Here is a 22,091-nt window from a genome sequence, read left to right as displayed (position 1 = left end):
AAAGGGGTGAAATTAAGGGATTCAGATTTAGAAAGAGCAACAGTGAGCGCTGATAAGAGTTAAAGCAGAGCTTCATCTTCATACATTAAGCATGCTGGGTAATCACTCATTCTCCCTCTCCATGTCTGAAGTGACGGGGGATCAAACCTGCCGTCCTCGTGCGGAAATTCAGCTGGTTGTAATACCGCTCGAGCAGTCTGAGTTTGTCAAACCAAATGAGAAGGCGACTTACTGAAGTTATGTAGACAACTCCTACCCCTTGCTGCTGCACGGCGGAGGGATACTTTCTGGTAGAGGCACGAACAAGCCTGGATTACAACCCAGACTCCAGATTCCCTTCATGTCAATTGGTTTTTGTCACCACTCGGGTACAATATCAAGTAAGACGCGTTCTGCGCAGCTGGGAAATACTCTCACATTGGACCACTCTGCACTTTGTGGTTATGTCATTGCCACATGCAAAGAAACTATGTGACCTATTTGCAGCGAGGCGGAAGGATACGACGGATGTACGACTTTCACGCAGGAGACCAGAGAGGAAAATGTACATTTTAAAGTAACCCTGGTTTCTGCAGAATCATCCATCAGCGCTGTTGTTTTTACATTATTATGTGATGATCTGAGAGTGTGGTGGTCCCGTCAGGAGGAAGGTACCGTGAGGACGGGACGAGGGATGAGTGTCCACAAAGGATTTCAACATACGCTCCGAACATACACTTTAACCTGAGATTTATTTTGTCACTAATCATACTGAAACGCACTGTTACATCATAATTAGATCTCTAATCCACATTCCTTGTATTGTACTGTACATGTAATGTACTGTAAAGCTATTTGGTAATATTGTTCATTATATTCTACGGCTTTGCCAGCTAAGCTTCTTTTAAAACGAAGCGATGGGACAGATGGCGGGACAGAGACGCAGAGATGTTTTTGATTTCAAAGAGCCCTTTGCTGCACCGGCTCACACACACACACACACACACACACACACACACACACACACACACACACACACACACACACACACACACACACACACACACACACACACACACACAGTACCAAAGAACCTCAGCAACCAGAAATCATCATTTGATGGAAAAAAAAAGATAGCCAGGCTTTATATGGCCATCTGTACACACACACACACACACACACACACACACACACACACACACACACACACACACACACACACACAGATAAAGAAAGAGAAATCTTTAATGCCTTGGCAAATGCACTGACTGCCCCTGCCAATAAGCCACTTAAAGAAATGAGTAGTCAATTAGCAGAAGTCTGCCCTTTTGACTAAGATCACTGGACCCTCTGAGGGATTCAGAACCTGCACTGTCTCTGTCTCTGTACAGACCACATCTTTCAAAAGAGCAACAACAAGAAGGCTGGGAAAAGTTTCTGTTCTGTTGAGAAACACAGAACACACACACACACACGCACGCACACACACACACACTTACATAAGCAGGAAATGGACGTGCACACACTGGGTGATAATTTAATATCATTGTCTTTCAGTGCAGTGCTCTCCTGATGATGTTACTGTTCCACCAGATTCACTTATCCAGATGAATGACTCTAAACAAACTTTGATTAAAAACTAAGAAACTAACAAAAGGAAATATTGAAGCTTTTGTTTTACATGTATGAACATCAGATACCACCACATACGTTAGTCGTTGTGTATGTGCTTTGCAAAATGTGTCCTATCATACATACACCATGTTTTAGACTGTGTAAGACTGTGGTTCCACGTGTGAGGCAACGCTCTGAGAAGGCCCCTTTAATGTCTGAACATGACAAACTCTGCGCTCGAGCTACAGTGAGGTCAAGTCCTCGGACTACAGTGATCAATGCTCTGGTGGCTGAATGGGAGCAGAGCCCTGCGGCCAGGCTGCAGCAGCACGTGGGGGTCACGTGTTAAACAAATACATACTGGAGTAATGTTCTGAGAGAGAGACACAGGGAGAGAGATAGAGAGAGAGAGAGGGAGGGGGAGGGAGAGAGGGAGAGACAGAGAGAGAGAGAGAGAGAGAGAGAGAGAGGGAGAGAGATAGAGAGAGAGAGAGAGGGAGGGGGAGGGAGAGAGGGAGAGACAGAGAGAGAGAGACAGACAGAGAGAGAGAGAGAGAGGAGAGAGACAGAGAGAGAGGGAGAGAGAGAAGGGTGAGCCAGTGAGCCAAGGGTGACAAGGGAAAATATGCTTCAAATTAAATCATTTGGAACAAAAGAGGATTGTTGCCAAGCAACCCAGCCAGAACAGGGTTACCAGGGCAACCAAGTTGACCCGAAGCCTGACCTAAGAAATGGAGTCGCCCTTGTCGTTGATCGCCGCACACACACACACCTCTCGCTCTTTATTGCTTCCAAGGCCCACCCTACACACACACACACACACACAGACACAACACACACACAGACACAGACAGAGACACACACACACACACAGACACAGACAGAGACACACACACACACACACACACACACACACACACACACACACACACACACACACACACACACACACACAGACAGCAGGTGTCTGCAGGAAGATGCAGAAAACAACAGAAATGTCATCGTGTGGCAGAAACAAACAAAAAGAAAACACGCTTTGAGTCGAGAGAAGCTTTTAAAAGATTGAGAGCCGAGGAGGTCGGGTGGCTAATGGAGGACATTTGCCTGAAATCAACAGCTAGGGAAGCACAACACATCAACTGTCCACTGTCCAACATGGGTTTGTAGAATAAATAAACAGAGCTGTATTTTTCAGCTTGGAAACACAAACACTGTTGTGAAATGATGGAGGGACGCCAGATTCTCCTTTAGTTCAGAGAGGCAGGCAGAAAGGATGCTTCATCCTAATTTAAGGAACTATTAGAGAGGTTTTAAATGAGTGATGATGATACATTTACCTCGTCTTTACCGGGAACAAGCAGCTACACCGATAGAGACTCACTGGATATTTAATGTTGACCACATACAGTTTGAAGCCTTTTGTTCTTCTATCACTTGTAGTGTGCAACACCATGAACACCTTTGAAGAGAGACTGTATAAACGTGTGCGCCGTTATCCCCATTTCTACAAAGACACGCGTACAGACGCAGCTCTCGGAGAGCGATCAAGTAGTCGGTGCGATGCAGCGAGGAGGAGGCTGTAACGAGAGGCTTTCTGCTCCACCTTTGACTGGGACCGTTCAGGAAAGCTTAACTCTCTAGATGTGGTCGGACAGCACGCCGTACGAGCTGTTTTTCTCAACTGACAGCCTTTTTTTTTGAACCGTCTATTGAGACGTACGCCTCTTCATGACTGCTGTCGGGGCAGATTTGATCAGAAATCCATTTAAATTCTTTTAACAATCAGTCTTTTAAGGCTTCGTGTTGTTTCCTCCGCACGATTAAAAAGCTGTCCTGATAGTCGTACTACAAAATGTGATATGTGCAGGTGCTACTGAAGTCGGTCTCTTTGGTATCATGTCAACTCTCCTGCCTGGCTGCTTCCACTTGAAATCACAAATAAACGTGTTCTTCTTCTCTCATCGTGTAATTGTTGCTGCCGTACATGAGACTGGATGTTCTGCTGGATGTTTCTTCTTCCAGGCAGACCTCCTTCCTTTCTTCTCCTCTCTGTGTCTCTGACTGCTCAGCAACATGACTTGAAAGGACGAACAGTGTTTTTGAAAGTGTGTGTGTGTGCGTGTGTGTGTGTGTGTGTGTGTGTGTGTGTGTGTGTATTTTTGCGCATCTTCCTGGAAATAGCACAGAGAGACAAAGCAGGGTTGAGAGAAGACCAAAGTGTGTGTGTGTGTGTGTGTGTGTGTGTGTGTGTGTGTGTGTGTGTGTGTGTGTGTGTGTGTGTGTGTGTGTGTGTGTGTGTCTCCCCTTTACTGGAAGTGTGTGTTTGCCAATGTATCGGAATGCTATCTTCCTTGTATCTAGGCTTGTCTCTTCTCTCCGGGGACCACTTTCAGAATATGTGTGTGTCCTTCAGTGTGTGTGTGTGTGTGTGTGTGTGTGTGTGACCCCGTCTCCCCCCCCATCATGTCTGCAGGAATGTGTGTATGTCTCGTAACGTCGAACAGCCACTAACGAACACAACCTTTCAGACGGCCTCCACAGTTTGTCACTCCCAATCAAGACAATGGAGATCAATGGAACAGCAAAAGCGAGGGAAAGGAAGACGACGAAGATGAGGATGAGGAGAAGGGGGAGGGGACTCGCTGCTTCCAACAATGGCAGCACAGACACAGACAGAGAAACAATAGAGGCTGGAAAGTGTTGTTTTTATCTGAGTGTGGCGTGGCGGCTCCAGACATCGTTAGGGCGCCCCACGTGGGCTAATTGACTAATTGGGGTCACTCCATGGTCTTAACTGTCATGGCCGCCAACATCGCAGAACTGGCGCGGCCCTGTGACCATCTGCTGACCCACATGACATGAGAGATGAACTATAAGGGTATGGCATCGTCCTATATGATGCACAACTGTGATTCATGCCATGATTATATCTGATTCGTTCTGATTATTAATCGCTACCGAATGAAATCATTTTTACTAGAGATCTCCTGGAACGAGCCCCGGACCCTAATGATTTTACAAATGCGAGCACAGCGGCGTACACGGCACTCGTACACACACCTATACACAATGTAGTTATGTTACAGTAAATATAGTAAATAGGTGGGTAAAGAACAAACTGCTGTCGGTGTCAATCACAAAGCAAGGCACCGCTCATGTAACCTATATCATCTCTTGTGCCTTTCTTTAAGAAGAGTAAATGTGACTTACATCCATTTGATTCCACTCACAGTAATGTATTCAAGCAATGTATTCAAACTGAGTATTTATATGGAAATTGCATTCCTGCCAGTGTGGAAAAGCTTCTGAAACATCACTTATTGCCGACCATTACAGAACACTAAACGTCATTTCCTAATCATAAAACTGTTAGCAGCTCCCTAAGATCAGTTGACGCGTTGCTGAGATCCGATGGTAGGCTGGGACATATTAGGCCCTTAAACGGAAAAATGACTCTGACAATACAAAACTCAAGAACATCACTTTGTTGCAGGTATTCCACACTGTGTTTCTGCAGCAGTGTACAGGGAGGAGACATCATTTAGGCAGCAGCATAACTATCGTGATATCTGGCATAAAAAGGCAAATAGCAGGCAGATATATGATCCAGTCCCTAATGTGTGCTATAAATTCATATCATAAAAGGTATATATCAAGCTAAAAAGCCAGGTAAACAGCAAACCCTCCTGCACCATGTCTTTGTGCATGCACGCACGGATGCATGATGGATGAAGATGAGTAGACTGTACAGATGTGTGTGCACTGTACCATCAATGTCATCTGAAGAACTCATGTCATCAGGAACTATGAAAAACATCCTGATTCCTTTAAAGAATTTAAAGTGCTGTATATCTGACGGCTTTGGGAGAAGTTTCCACTCCTTCCCCAGGTGTCTGCTTTCCAAGTTCCCCTCCTTTGAATGAGTTGTTCTCATTTTAAGCATCTATTCTGGACGGTGGGGAACACTACTGGAAGGATGCAATCTTGTTAAATATTTATTCCCTCATTTGGTGTTTTAATGACGTTGGTGGGGAGCACTGTCTATGTTTCTTTTTCACAATTTGTTCATACTCATGAGCCTTTGTGCGCCGTATGGAAGTATCTGCATGTGGTGTGTTTCTGCAATCTCTGATCATTAGTATGCAGTCTATACAGTGCACGGTGCACGGTGTGTCTCTTGTTATACGAAATGCCAGACGGAGGACGCCGCACGGAAATGCAGCAACAAATTCACCAGATTAAATGACACAAAAACGTTGTTTGTGATCCGACAGAATCAGCGGAAAGACTGTAATGTAACTGTAATGCGTGTTCTCTCACGCAGCTCCCAAGGTTTGCAAGGATTTGTCATTTTTGTAGAAGTTAACATGCAACTCTTCCACGGCGATCGCAACACGAGAGAAAGGATCACGTCACACTAAAGATACATCTTCTCACTTACCTCTAACCATGCAGATAGTCGTTGTTTTTATTATCTGTGAGATCTCGGCTGCCACCTCAGCTCAATAGAACTCAATGGTATTGTGTTTGCGGTGCTAAATAAATCAATTCTTTGGAATAAAACTGTTCTCAGTGCAGTTTGTGGATCATCCAGTGCGATGGAGACATTATTCTGGGAAGGCGCTCTATTTCTAAAGGTATTTTTCAATGCCGGGATCACCAGCAATGGAGTTCCATTCCTCTCCATCGTGCTGAACACTGATTTCTCAAAACAAACAGCAAATAAAGGGAAAACCATCTGCATGGCTCGATTCCACAGAGGAGAGTCAGAAAATGTTTTCTTTTTGCCAATTTGGGCGAACTGACCCACATCAGCTGCACCGGCTTGCAGACAGACACGGCATAAGTAGTTCTCTGGGCTGAGCTTCTGTGCAGCCGCACATTACTATGATATACTTATGCTCTCCATTCATACACTCAGTCATGACGCTGAATCTTATTTAATGTCACAAGCCACGTTCGCCTGGAGTGGAGTCCTACAAGCTGCGCTCCGAGACGAAAGGACTGAAGTCATCTTTCTTCTCCTGCCGTCTGCCTCTGTTTCTGCTCTCTCGGCCTTTCTCTCTCTCTCTCCCTCAATATCTCTCTATCTGCTTCTCTTCTGTGATCGCACCCACCCCCTACCCCATCCCCTCTCTCTCCCCCTCAATCTGTCTCTCTCTATCTATGCCTCTGTACCTCTCTCTCTTCCCCTGCAGTCGGTGAATTCCCTGGGGTTCAACAGTGGGAGACTATTACACTCACAGACGGATTCGCTCTCCTCCAATTTCTCTCTGTCCTCTTCTCCCAGCTCTCCCTCTCTCTCTCCTCCTCCTCCTCATCCTCCTTTGCTCTCCAGCCTCTCTCTCCCCCTCTTATTCATTCTCCCCATCAGCGTGAATGTGTGTATTTGTGCGTTGTTGTGCATGCATGCACAGGTCTTCCAACACTCCCTCCTCCCCCCGTCTCCCTCCTCCCCTTTCTCTTTCTCCTTCTCCTTTTCTTCAGTCAATATAATTGGCATCGCAGGAGTGCTCCCTGCAGAGTATGCTAAAACAGCAAGCACAAAAACAGAGGGAGAGCAGAGAAGGAGGCAGGAAGGGAGAGATATGTGGATAAAGGCAAGAAGACGAAGAGAAAGCGAGAGGGGAGGACAGGGAAGCAGAGAGCTGTGAAGAGGGGGAAGAAGATGAGAGGGAAACAGAGAAAGGGATTTAAAAGCGATGAGAAGGGAGGAGATATAAATATAGAGAAAACAGAGGGAAGAAAGGGCAGAGAGAATGAAAAAGTGAAGTAAACAAGGTGGAAGGAGAGAGGGAAATGAGGAGGAATTGGGAAGCAGGGGATGAAAGCCAGAGAGGAAAGATAAAGCTGGAAGGAGGAAACAAAAAGAAAATTGAGTGAGATACGGAGAGGAGAAAAGAAGAGCACAGATAGAAAGAGAGGAACATTGAGAGAGGAGAAAGGAGGAGAGAGCAGAAGCAGATGCAGGGAAGATAAGACAAAGAGCGACACAGAGAAGGGAAAAGTCTTGAAAATAGCAATCAGCAAGCAAAGAAAAGCAGAGCGTGTTCATTCAGAAACCAGCCAGACACTCGAGGCAAATGCAGCTGTATATCTCCTCCTGACTGGACACACAAGTGCCAAACCACATTAGACTGCGAGACAACCATCCTGAAATATCCAGCCTTCAGTCACAACAGCACTCTGTGTGTCTCGGCCTCCACAGGCTCTCTGCAGGTTTCACAATTAATCAGTTAAGATTTTTTAAAGAATACGTTATAGGCAATATTTTAATAGTGCATGTCTAATCAGTCTGCATGCGATTCAGCTCAGACGAGCGCCGCTCTGTTGAGACGTTCCACACTTGTCCTAATTAACCCATATGATGTCAGGAGCACGAAATGTTCTTGCACGTTAATCAAACCTCAAAGTGCACGAAACAAACGGCGGCGAGATGCCACCGAGTGTCCTTCCCGGAGAACGTGAGCGGACCGGGCGGAGCGGCCACCTGTCCGCCCCCATCATCTGGCAGAAGAGGTCAGAGGAGTGCACAGATTACTGACACGACTGTACCTACATTACCGCAGATTACGACGTCACGTGACTTCTGGCTAATGAGTCTCTCGCTAACGAGCTAATGAATCTCCTGCTGCCGCTCCGGGTTGCTGAAATGCTAAATGCGACACATGTTGCAACTAACCTTTGTTTTCCTTATTATTAAGACATCAGCTGTTTTTTGATTAGACGATCAGTCGTGGAGGAAATAAAAATGAAGATAAAATGAGCATCTCATTAACACGGTTTGGTAATAACGCTTACTCAGTCTCTATTGGTCTCGCTCAAAGACATGAGCCATGCACTCGTGTCTTACTTCATGCACTCGTGTCTTACTTCATGCACTCGTGTCTTACTTCATGCACACGTGTCTTACTTCATGTACACGTGTCTTACTTCATGCACACGTGTCTTACTTCATGCACTCGTGTCTTACTTCATGCACTCGTGTCTTACTTCATGTACACGTGTCTTACTTCATGCACTCGTGTCTTACTTCATGCACTCGTGTCTTACTTCATGCACACGTGTCTTACTTCATGCACTCGTGTCTTACTTCATGCACACGTGTCTTACTTCATGCACTCGTGTCTTACTTCATGCACACGTGTCTTACTTCATGTACACGTGTCTTACTTCATGCACACGTGTCTTACTTCATGCACTCGTGTCTTACTTCATGCACTCGTGTCTTACTTCATGCACTCGTGTCTTACTTCATGCACTCGTGTCTTACTTCATGCACACGTGTCTTACTTCATGCACTCGTGTCTTACTTCATGCACACGTGTCTTACTTCATGCACTCGTGTCTTACTTCATGTACATGTGTCTTACTTCATGCACTCGTGTCTTACTTCATGCACTCGTGTCTTCCTTCATGTACACGTGTCTTACTTCATGCACTCGTGTCTTACTTCATGCACTCGTGTCTTACTTCATGCACTCGTGTCTTCCTTCATGTACTCGTGTCTTACTTCATGCACTCGTGTCTTACTTCATGCACACGTGTCAACAGAGCGCCGTGACAGATATTCTTGAAAGCTGTAGCTTGGATTGTAAACCTTGTTTGCTTTGGACAAAAGCATCTCCCAAATGAATAAATGTAAATGCAAATGTACAAATACAAAAGCAAATCCTCTCCTCACTCTTTTGCAGTTGAGACCAATTTGGAAAAACAAATCACAAATATAACAAGAAAGGGGTGGGGTGGGAATACGGCTGTTACATCTCAGAGAGCATATTGTTCACAAATGGAAAAGTAAATCAAAGAATAATGAGAAGAACGAAACAATAAGAGTGTGCAGGTATCACCAGCAGGCCTGTTGCACACGGATCACTGAGGTCAGGACATTTCACCAGGAATACAATTGCATTGTGGGAACTGTGACGCACCACTGAGTTAATTCTATTCCCTGATGTCGTCTAGATATACAGGATGCGATAGTATTGTGATAAATAAATAAATAGTGTGTCGACAGTAAGACAAATGCCACGAGGTAAATAAATCAATATGTATGAAAGAATCACTATTTGTGTTTTTAATCAATTCAGAGTCTAAACTAATTATGTGAGCACTGGATTGTTAAGAGATCCAGATGAGTGATACGTATATTTGTATCATCACCTCTTCGTGTTAACAGTGAAGCAGATTTCGTGTGACTTGATGGGACGCAGCAGCAGCAGCGCCGGGGCCCTCAGAGGCTGACAAGTCTTCCAGGTAATAGTGTCATTTGTTTACGGTAATGACTTTGTTGTCTCAATGTGCCGAGGATTAACAGATCTTGCAAAGCTACAAATAGAACGCTATAAAACTGCCAAAAGCAACGTATTTTTGCGAATTCAGAACGGTTAATAAAAATTCAGAAAATTATGAATAGCCAGCGTAGCAAAAAGGAAAACATGAAATTATTTGTTAAGGAACATGAAGTGCAATTTTGTTTACTAAAGCAGAAATTATACAGACTATTGTACTGCTCACTCTGCTCGGAAATAATCTGAGAGCCGACGTGCAGGACAAAGAAAATTGGTTAAAGAATAATAACTAACATTTTCACACTTTTCAAGGCCTTACATTTGAATTTATTTAAGGCTTTTGCCATTTTAAAGACCCATGGATGCTCTCTTGCTCCGTTTCTTATTCCTCCTGTGACTCTGCATCCCTCCCTTTGTGTCTCTTCCCCTCCCTACCTCCATCTAATCTTGCTTTCTGAAGCCACGGAGGCAAAAAAGGACAGACTCTATTCTATTCAAATCCAAAGCCAGAGGAGCAGACTCAAATCCAGCCCAATCGCATTTATAGACGGGTTCCGCTCCAAATGGTAATTTGTCGACTGTCTCTTGGCTCGGGCACGGTGGCTGCTGGGATTGACATTCAGACTACAAGCTGAGCAAAAGGAAGAGATGTCGACATCATTTAGTTGTGATCATCTCACATCATGCATTTATTAGTGTTCTTTGCTTGATGATTATTATGTTTACATTGTTGGTTCTTTCAGATTCACTCACATTTATAGATTACGGTTCTCATTTACCTGCTTTTTTTAGCCGCGCTCGAGGCATAGCCCCGGGGCGGCAATACCGCTCTGCCGTTCCCCCGTGTTGGTCCAGACTGAAATATCAACAACTACTGGATGAATCTCCATGAAAGGAAAACTTGTAAGAACTTTGGCCATATCTTAACTTTTCATCTGGGGCCATCAGGTCAACACTTAAGTTTCTCATCAAATACCAGCGACTGTTAGCACGGACGCTAAACATCAGCATGTTAAGCATTGTCTTTGTGCGCATGTTAGCATGCTGACGTTAGCATTTAGCCTGAAGCTATGAGTAAGCCTTGTTCTGTAATGAAAACCAGAGTTCATGTCTCATACAACAGCTCAAATACAACACCTCTGTCTGTACATTGAGTGCTATGAGTGGGATTTTTAGGTCAGCAAAAATAAATCCATCAATTTTGAGTCTTTCTATGAAAACTCCCATTCATACGGGATCACGCTGCTGCGAATGAAAGGCATTTATGGCCTTATTGAAAGGAAGAACATCTCAAAAAAACAAACAGCAAGTCCAGTTACCTTGGAAATATTACTTTTACATTACTCTGAGTAATATAACTTGGGAGATTGCAAAGGAAGTTCTCTGCACTGAGTGCTTTGTGTCGTCAGTATTGCTGAGTGTCTGAGCAACTGCTGTCCGTCTGTGACAATCTGCAACCATCCAGATCCCCGTACCATCAGTCACAGGACACGCAGTTTGACCCTGAAGATGTTTGAAACATCTCAAAGTCCAGTTCCTTTACGTATTCTACTTTTGGATATGAATTCCTTTCATTTCAGTAAGCAAAGAAGACTGACATCCTCGAATCAAATCCAGCGTAAAATCTGCTGCATTGCTATTTCCCTCTCGGGATAGATCTCTGCGCAAACACTGTCATGGTTTGGGATTCCCCCTCGGGCCACCAGTGCTCAAAAATGTAAGCAGTCACGGCCCTTTGGGAGAAATCATTCGGCAAATGGCAGGTGTTGAATCACCGTTCTATTTTATTTTTATGTATTTACTTTTCTGACAGTGAAGACGTTTGAGATTTTTGCTTTAAAAGTACTGTATAAATAGTTATTTTATCATACCGTCTGTCACGCCTGGCACTCTGAATTATTAATATTTATCTTAGTAGTATCCGAGTGGAGCTTTAAAGGTCCAATTTCAGTGTGTTTTCACAGAAAGAATAACGTGCGTGGATATGTTTGTTTCTGTACTCCTCCCTACAGCGAGGTGTTTTCTAAATAGAGTACATGAGCCATCGTAGTTTCGTTAATCAGATGTTTGTTAGAGAGTTTTGTACGTCTCAGCGTGTGTTTCCATAGACAGAAAGAAGCTAATGAGAATATTAAATGGTATTTATGAATGCTTAACGAGCTATTTGTTCTATTGGCATCCCTCTGTGTGTAAAAGTGTCACTAAATGACCCGACACACAACAAATGTTTGATGGTGTCACACTGATAACATGTTAGTAGGTGTTTCTTGATTGAAATTGACGATGTCGCGGTTGATTCAGGCGACATACCACACAGAGTAACATCAGTTGATTGGAGGGAATCAAGTGATTTGAAAGCAGCAGTTTATTGAGGATGAAGCAACAGACCGACGTCGTCTCCGCCGGCCTTCTGCTGTCACTCCTCCACTGCGGTAGCGTGTCCCCTGCAAACACGGGGCGTTGTGTCTACATAAACTCTGACAGACTTTCACTGTTTAGGGAATATGTGCCAGTCAATTTATGACATGCTGGCTGGAGTTAATCTGAAACTGCCAGTAAAAATGATTGGATTTTCTACGATGGAATTACTGCACGTCTTAACATGTCGGCCATTTAGCTGATGCTCTAAAACGGAGCCAAACACAATGACTGAGCGGAAAGTGGAGTCCAGTGTATCGGTCAAAGACGCAGTTACTGGCCACATGGTTACAGCGGGGCTCAAAAGTCTCAACCAGAGTTGTGGACTTGCAATTTGACACTAGACTTGGACTCGACTGCCTGGGCCATGCATGTTGGCAAAAACACAGCAGCAAACAGCAGACGTGAAACTTAACTTGAGACACAGTCTGACAATCTTCGTCCCAGATACTTGACCCGCCTTCAACCCTTTGCATCTTTAGCAAATTGCAAAATGTACTGAATTCAAATGTTCAGATAAACGTCAAGCACTTGCTCAGATTCTGCACTAGAATTAAAATAGTCAATGCACAACATGTCTATTAAATTCTTAAAAAAGGATCCCCCTTCCACACTCAGCACAATGGGGTGGTAGGTTATGCAAGGCTGCCATTACTTTTATGGTTTTTATGTTTGCTCCATGGAGGTGCAACACACAATGTTTCGAAGGAATGTCAGCATGTCGCTCTCTCGCTACTAGCAACTGTCCCTATGATGTAAATTACACTTTCTTATCTTTTTGTTCTTTTCAAAGAGAACCTAAATTGTTACCGAGAGCTTGATGAAACCAAGCCAGCTCTGACACTTTCCGCCCCCGAGAGGAAGAACCATGAAATGTCACAGAACCATTCAAACAACAACAAAAAGACGCTCTCCCAGGCACGTCGCCGAGCTGCTGTCACAGAGTCGAGCGTGACACCTCCCCATGTACAAGTCTGCATGCCTCCCCTTCCTCACGTCTGTGAAGATATCAACCTGGAAATAGCTCAGTGAAGCTGAACACTGAGCCGCCGGTAAATAAATCACAATAATATTTAAATATTCACTGTAGAAGAAGAGAACAAGATGGAGAAGAAGAAGAAGAAGAAGAAGAAGAAGAAGAAGAAGAAGAAGAACAGAAGCGCAGAGGATAAGCCCCTTCTTCTTTGCTTCACACATCAAAACAGTTGTGACTTAAGGAAGTTCAACTGCATTATCAAATTGTCCTTTCAAGGGAACCATCAAACATACAGTCGCCTGTGTGAGAGGCTGATAGTCGTCACGCCTCGGGCTGCCCGTATGAACGAGCAGCAGATAAGGGCATGTAGCTCATTAACTCAATTATATTGTTCGTTCGTGCCGTCTTTCGATGCATTACGCAAATCGGATACATTTGCTGGTAGATATGTGAAGTCATCGTCATTGACACACAGGGAGGGTGATTGTACTGTAATCGTGCAGAGAGGGGGGTTTCCCATTCACAAAGTAGACCGCGTGGGCGTGTTGAGCCTCTCAGCGGAAGCTGTGTCAATAAATCTGTCCTTTTAAAAAATGCCTGTCCTTTTTGTGAAAGAAGCAGAAACCAACAACACAGCACTCGACATGCTGCGACACTCTGCACGTGCAAAAAACGGGAGGTCTGGCGTGCACTCCTCCATCCTTCCCCCGCTGTTTGCTTTTGATAACAAAAGTCATAATGACATTCAAGCACTCACCAGGCTGAAAACATGAAGCAGCAACAGAAGGAGAGAAATGGAGATAGAACGAGACAGAAGTGAGAGGAGAATGTGTGTGTGTGTGTGTGTGTGTGTGTGTGTGTGTGTGTGTGTGTGTTCGCGGTGTGCATGCGTAGGCTACTGTACGTACTACTACGGATATGCGCATGAGTCGGATGAGACATAAGTTGGTCGGGTGCCAAGTGGTGCGATGGAGACAGCAGTTTTCCAGCGAAAGCTAAGTCTGTTAATAAAGCGTGTGATTAATTTGCACTGTGTCATTTTCCCAGCCCCCCCCCCTCGTTCTTCTTCAACAGAGAGGGCTTGAAGAGCAGTTTAATTACTCAGCACTTTGCTCGCTGAGGAAATGGAGGGTCGCCGGTTGGACACCACCTTATGGAGGGAAGAAATGTCTGGAAAATATTATATATCCAATGCCTACACCGTGTTTATGCAGACGTGGTTCGCTGTGTTGGGAATATATATGAATGCATTGGCTGGCCTGCTAAACACACACACTTATGCAAACACACAGATAGCTAGGCACACACACACATATTTTATTAGTTGCCTGGCAGTCACCAGCCTGGCTCAGGGGTATTTTTAAATAAAGACTAGAAGGCCTTCCAATCTATATTTGAATATGTGTGTGAGTGCATGTGTGTGTGTGTGTGTGTGTGTGTGTGTGTGTGTGTGTGTGTGTGTGTGTGTGTGTGTGTGTGTGTGTCTGTGTGAGTGCTCAAACATAAATATATGTACATATGCGTTTTTCTTAAATTGTTTCTGTGAGTGTGTTATCATCTGTTTACACGTTTGTGTGTGTTCATCTCCGAGAGTCCTTGTGAATGTGTGTCGGTGACTGTGTGTATGTGCCAACACACAGTCAAGTACAAGGAGCACACTTGTGTCTGCTCGAGAGGGAAACCAACTGCAAGACAGACAGATAGACTGAGCGTGTGTGTGTGTGTGTGTGTGTGTGTGTGTGTGTGTGTGTGTGTGTGTGTGTGTGTGTGTGTGTGTGTGTGTGTCTCTAGCCGTGTGTCAGAAACCCAACGAGGTGCGTGTGTGTGTATTCATGAGCACTAACACAAAGGTGTGTGTGTGTGTAGTAGATTCTCATGCGGGGATAAGCAGCTTAGGGAAGGAGCATATTCTTTTCTAAGTAAATCTCATTAATTTTAATTAGCTGTATATTTAGCCCGTACACCTGGATTGGGTGTAATTCCGTTTGTATATATAGCGACTAGTGAGCAGAGCAGGTGAAATGACTCAGGTAGCGATTATATTGCCGGCGCCGCCTCACATTTGCATAATGTCCTGTTTTTGATTGTGTCGCGTGCCTAAGGAGGATATCACAGGCAGTATGCATTCCCTTCATTTTCCTATTGCATGCTCTACGTAGCACGCCATGGCTCGTCCTGTTAAACGTTCACCTTTTTTCTCCTGTGTGTTTTCTCTTCCTCCCTCGCTCCCTGCGCTGTTCCTTTTCATTTTCTCTCCGGTCTGTGCACCCCATCATTAGAGTGCGCTTGCTTTTTTTTCTCACTACCCCTCCTCCTCCATTTCTCTGCCTGCATGTTCTTACTGTATGGATTTCTCTTGTTCACGTGTATGCCTCTGTCTTTCTCCCTCTGTCTCCCTCGCCCTCCCTCCATTCCTGGGTAATCAGCTTATCCTATGTGTGTCCAAGCCTCTATGTCTGGATTCCTCCTCTCTTTGTTTCAGATTCATTCAGCAGGGAGATTAGAGATGCCTATTTGGTGCCTTTGTCTTCAACCAGCGCAGTAGCGCCGAGTTACACCGCATGGCGATGGCCTTGTCGTCGGAAGCCACATCCACTCAACATGTGCTCATCATACCCTGATCAGTGTCAAGGGCCACATGCAGAATAAAGTCCAAGGTGGCACCTGTCCAGAGTGTGGGTTTGAAACTTCAACACGCATCACAGTGATTGATTAGCTGACCTTATTTAATGTTTTATAAAAGGTAATATATTCCCTGCACCAATTGTCCCTGGGAACCTTGGATGTGTCAGTCTTTAAAAACTCAAGGATAAAAGAATAAAAGCATGCAAGATTATTTTTGTGTTCGTGTTCATTGTGTTCAATAGACTGTTGTTTTGTAATCCTGAATTGAAACAGTAATGACTTCAATACCTCCATTTAAGAACAGAAGAGGTGGGAGAAGCCGATCTAATGAAAGGGAAATGACATACCTTACACCATATATCATAATCACTGTATTCACCAGCTGGAAGTATTCAAACAATGTGTTTGAAACACAATCAACCGAACACAAATGCACAATACCATGTGCGAGTTATCAGATCCCCCTCCAGAGGTGCTCTAACCCCAGCCATGAGTAAATACAGTCTTCCCAGTGTGCATGCACAACTTGCAAACAGTGCAGAAAAGTCTAAACTTGTTTCCCCAGTACTACTCCCCATCCCCACCAGTTCTCACTACCTTTCTTCTTCCACAGACACTACAGAAGGTGCAAACTGCTGCAAAAAGTCAAACGTCATCGTTTTTGTTGCCTTCCAGGAAAGACTCATAAAGGACGACCTTTTCCACTTCAATGAAAAGCAAATCCAGCCTCTGTAGTATCAAGTCTAATGATCCTACACCTGTCACGCTTGCTCTTGTTTGCAAAGGGCGCATGAAAGATTTGATCCAATTACAATGCAGCCGTAAATGATGACGCAGACACACACACTAAATACCAGGAAACGTATCAATGTAAAGACATTTAAATTATATAGACTGCGTCTTAATAGCAGATGTGTCTGGGAGCTGTGAGCGTTTTAGTTTTAATGGCACAGTGTGATCGGGAGGCGTAAAGAGTGCAGCAGAGCAGTGGAACCATAAATAAACTCCACTGAGCAGTAGTGGTGTTAATGATAATGATACCCTCCAACACTTTCAATGCTAAAACCTCAAAACAAAACATTTTATATACAGGAAATAATATTCAGAAGTGTTTCCGTACAATAAAATACTTTTAGAATAACTTTGTATCAGATGCTGCGACTAGAGCTCAGTTTACTCGTCCCACACTGTGAATCAGTTTATCGAGGTTAAACTATCGAAAACTCGACTGCATGTGCCAAGACAGGACGCAGCCTCAAGGACTCAGCCTGTCTGCTGATTCACTTTGACATTGGATCAGCTGGTGAAGCAGAAGTGCCAGACTCCGCTTCAGACTGAGTTAAACTAGAAAGTGTATCACAAATTATTCCCATAAAACAGCCATTTATACTTGGATTATAGAGCCGGCAGTGAAATGAGTCTGTCGGGTGTGCTGACACAGAAACTGCATGCTTGCAGAAAAACAGCATGGCCAAACGTATTTTCACGTGACAAAGCAATAATACGTAAAGACAGACATTTCACAAAGATTTATATTGGGAATTATGTCCATAAGAGATAATATTCACAATACTTTTCCCAACACTAGTTTTATAAGTGGCCGCACGATGTTAGAGGCTTGATAAGACTCGCCATGCACTGAATGGATATCGATGTCCTCAGCAGAAACCACACTACGGAGAATTCCCAAGATAGCACACAGGTGAATTAAAATGGCTTTATGATGGTGGTATCAGCGATAAGACCCCCTCCCCCCCCCCTCCCATCCACCCCAGACACACTCCCTTCCACCAGCTGAAGTGATGGCATCATCAAAAAGAGGCAATAAACAAGAGCAACCTCTGCTCTTTCATTGGTGGCGCTCCTGCGCTCAGGGGGAACCCTCAGCACTCAGACTCAATCAATACCAATGCCGCGCTTTACGGCCACGCACTCACGTCTTCCGGCACCCGGTCATAGTTGAAGTTTCACACGGCGAGGCGATGGGCTTCAGCAAACAGATACACCTTTCCAGGAAGACCTTGGTCTGACCAATCATGCGCCAATGACGGGATGGGTGATTTACACCCCCGCAGCAATCGATTAATACACCCGTCGGAGAATTCGGGAGGTAATGGGAGAACAATGGGGGGGGGGGGTAGTGTTAGCGAAGGACCTGATCTAAGAAAAAAGCTTGTTGTGTGCGGACCGCAATAATAAGGGTTGTTGTTGTCGAGAACGAAGTGAATTCATTTATTCCAAAGCTGACGTTGTTATTGTTGTTTAATCTGAGGTGTCTTTGTGAAGTGATGGTTTCAAGCTGACAGCTCTGCATATGCTGGACCCCTAATTTCCTCGACCCTGGGTTGCTGCAGAGTGATGTGTCTTCTAAGAGAACCTGAGAGGCAGCTGAGTGTGCTACCGCTTTGCACATTCTCAAGAGCTCTTCTCTCTTTCAGTTACTAAATGACATTTGCTGTTATTATGATGCGAGCAGGTAAGATTGAACTGTTCTGATGTAATCTCACGTTGCCTGAGTGCCTCAGCCCGGGTGGATGAGATCTGCCTCAGATTGATGAGTTCTAATGGAGTCTTATTTGGGGGGCTCTTGATACCTTTAAGATCCGATGATACTGGCGCACCACTGCGTTTTAACTCTGCTGAATTTAGCCACTAATGACTTATCAACACTTGTGCCTTGTTGAGCTGTGGGTTTTCTTCCTGTTGCTTACATGTAATGTTTTAGCATGTCTGAGGAGCTATATGAAGATAACTTGAAGACACAGCAATATGCATAATGTCTGATGCAAATCATCTCCAGGGCTTCTGGTGCTCATGGTAGGATCTTTGTTGGGAGTTTAATCAATCAGCCACAGCGCCTTAATTAATCGGCATGATGAACAGGAGAAATAATTGGTTTTCTGCCAGATGTGAATCTGTTGCAAACTAATGCCAGCCAATCAGGATGCAATTTATAATCACAAAACTGATCTGGACGACAAAACACTTAAAGGATCAGAGAAGAATAAACACACAAGACAATGGTAGTAATATGGCTTTCGATTTTTAATTCTGATAGGAGACGGTTGATTCTGCATATTGCACTGAGGTATTTAAATGACTAATTGGATCTATATAATGTCAGAATCCTCATCTCTCTCATTGATTAAATAGCAAAGTATATGAGTTTAAATGTCACTTGTCTTTCTTTCTTTTAAAAAACAAACATATTACTAATTAAATGGCATGAGAATAAATAATTGGGCTCCTCCCAGATGTTTATGAATGAGTCTGCAGAAAGCTAATGAGGGGTGTCTGGTTTCCCATTGAAGCAGCAGATGTCATTAACTGCAGCCCTCATTGACAATGCTGATCTGCACCACTCCAATCACACCAGGTAACCAGTGGCGGACACAAATGGAAAAGCATTGAAGGGATTGAAAACCACTGGTTTAGCCCGGTGCCGGTTGAGCCAAATGGAAAAATAGCTTAGGCCTATTATTAATGTCACAGTGGCTAGGCAGTAATTCCCCGAGGCTCTGTGTACCTCGGCTTGTTAATGAGTCACTGCTTATCAGTCCGCCTTGTTAACAGGCAGAGGCCTCCCATCCAAACCGCCTACTGCCATTGTGTGTTAGTCGTACTGTGTATTAGCCAAATGTTCCCCGATCTTGGCACACAGGAAGTCAACAGTAAACAACAGCAGCACACACAGGAAGTGGGCATCGAGCCAGCGAGAAAAAGCTGTCCAGGGGGGGAAGGAGACCATTTTGTGAGAGGATAAAGTGAACCACTGGCCGAGGCACACACATGGAAAGCCCTCCCGCCTGTGAATCTTACCACACTAACGATTGGTCCACACTGCTCCTGTAATCCTTATTCATTATTGGCCTCAGCTGGAAGCATGGGGCTTCATTCGATTGTTCCGACTCGCAGAACTCGTCGAGCTAAATAAACTATTAGGCATGTTTTCTTGTCACAAATGCAAACATTCTCCTGGGGGCCGGGATCAGGCTGCTCTGGAGTCGAGGGCCAGGTGGCTGATGGGAGGCCACAGCGAGCTGCTCTACACACTGTCTGCCGAGTGCTCAGGCTGATGGACCCTCCACAGTTCACAGCACCCCCGAGGTAACTGGGTCAGGAGCACAGAACCAGGGCACAGCCGGCCAATTGCATGCCTAATCTGTGCCCTTCTGAGAGGCATTTCCCATCCGCAGCGCATGGCTGCACATCCAGCTGTGGAAATGGATATGTCAAATGGCGCACAATTAGTGTCTCCCCAATTCGTTCACTCGCTCTAAGGAAGCCCGGTCACAGATGAATCCAGAGAAAGAACAGAGTTACTGCTGTCCCTTCCCTGACTTGGACATACATCAAATGAAGAGGGGTCAGTGGCAGTAGGAGAGTTGGGACAGGACATGTTGGTTACTGCATAATAATCAACCCTATAACTCACGGAGGACGCATGTGGGCATGTTTTTAATTCACAGTGGACCCTGAGTATAGCAGTGACGGGCAGTCCTGCACTCTGATTGCTCATCTGCTCTCGCATTGATTTGCTTAGCTAATCGTTTTTCCTCTCTGATACATAACATTGAATTATTTATGCTAAGTACACCCTTCTGTTCCAGGGCCTCTTAGCATGGAGATCTCCATTATGACGGCATTATCTGACTGCCCACCCCGCCCTACTCCATCTTCTACTTAACAGCTCTGCTGCTGTGTCACAACAACACCAATCAGACAGATGTGAGCAGATGTGAGCAGATGTGAGCGATGGACCTGTGCTCTGCAGCTTATACACACTTTCCTCTGAAGCTGCGACATCACTGTTTGCCACATTGGTCAAAGATGTGGAGACTAAAGAACAGTGAACACAAATCATATAGATATATATATGTATACACACACACACAGAGAGTATAGAGTCTGTGAGCTCCTGTAAGACCTGAGCTCCTAGTTTGCCAGTGAGAAATATTGTCAGTATTTCCTGCACCAATGCCACCAAGACAAATTATTGTACTTGATTAATGTCTTTGTAAGTAGCGCAAGAATATTAATTCCTTTTTTTTTTACAAAAGTGATTCTGATTGATTTCACTGCAGAAATGTTCTAAGTTTTGTTTCAGTTTTGTTTCATATAAGTATTTGATTGCTTTGATAGCAAAGCCGCGTGCCGGAAACGCCTTGAGTACGACTTAATGGTTTACAACATGCGCTGCACACTTAAAGTGCGATAAGTCAGCACTCCGTACCCACTTCCATTATACTCTCAATTGCACTCTTTGACGTGTGTTCTCATCTTCCAAACGTTGTCAGACGTCCCGGGCTTAATTACTCTCCTTGACTGACATGATAATGTAAAACAGCCCTTAGGTGAAACCAAAGCAGGAATTGGTCATGCATGGTCAGGCCTCCCACCAGGCACACCTTAATCAAATGTGACGCGAGTCTGAATGCTAGCCAAAATCGTTTTGGGACCCAAATAACACACCACTGCCTGGGTTTCAATGAGGAGCTACACAGTTGGGGTCATCACTGTGACGAGAGATTGATATTTCATCATCAGCGCCTCAATCTGGAGATTGTTTGTACATTTCTCATCTTCAACAGCTTTCATGGGCCTCGACAGGCCTCGATTTGCATTTGTTTAGCAGTGACCTCATCGCAGCTTCTTGGCTCAGACGGATTGTTTCTCACTTCTTGCTGCACTGACCGCTGTGAGCTCATACTGACAACCCTCCACTTACCCACAGTTCATACACAAACCTGCAGAAACACAAGTATGCATAATTCAACAGAAAGTAAAAACAGCTGAGGCGGCTAAATGAAGTGGAAGTACAGTAAATGTGGAGTGTGAGCTTGCATATCTGTGTGCATACACATGTACACCGTGCATGTGTTCATGCATGTGCATGGGACAGTGCATTCATGTATGTATTCGGATTTGTGTGGGTGTGTGCAAGTGAGTGCACGGGGGCCTCTGGGAATATATATTGCAAATGCAAATCAGGGAACGTCTATCAGATGCCTTCTTGCTTATATTGTCTTACGGTTCTTTGCCAAACACTCTGTGCAATTAAATCCTTACTGTAATGAGAAAATGCCAACAGGATTCTACCTGAGTCAATCAATTCTCTACGGATTGAGGGACAACCATGACGTGCCTTTTTGCAATCAACACAGTTTGTCCTCTAAAGGTTGTATTAC

The 22,091-nt window shown here is 44.5% G+C and overlaps 1 protein-coding gene across 2 annotated transcripts in view; it reads right to left on the bottom strand.

Annotated features, from left to right (window-relative positions):
- cadm3 (cell adhesion molecule 3) overlaps nt 1–22,091 on the bottom strand; it is an 80,562-nt gene that overhangs the window by 55,599 nt on the left and 2,872 nt on the right. The gene's annotated exons all lie outside the window — the stretch shown is intronic.

This window comes from Cottoperca gobio, chromosome 17, assembly GCF_900634415.1.
Source record: "Cottoperca gobio chromosome 17, fCotGob3.1, whole genome shotgun sequence".
In the NCBI taxonomy this organism is placed as follows: domain Eukaryota; kingdom Metazoa; phylum Chordata; class Actinopteri; order Perciformes; family Bovichtidae; genus Cottoperca; species Cottoperca gobio.
Note: the sequence above shows the minus strand (reverse complement) of the source record. Positions and strands in the feature narration are given on the sequence as shown.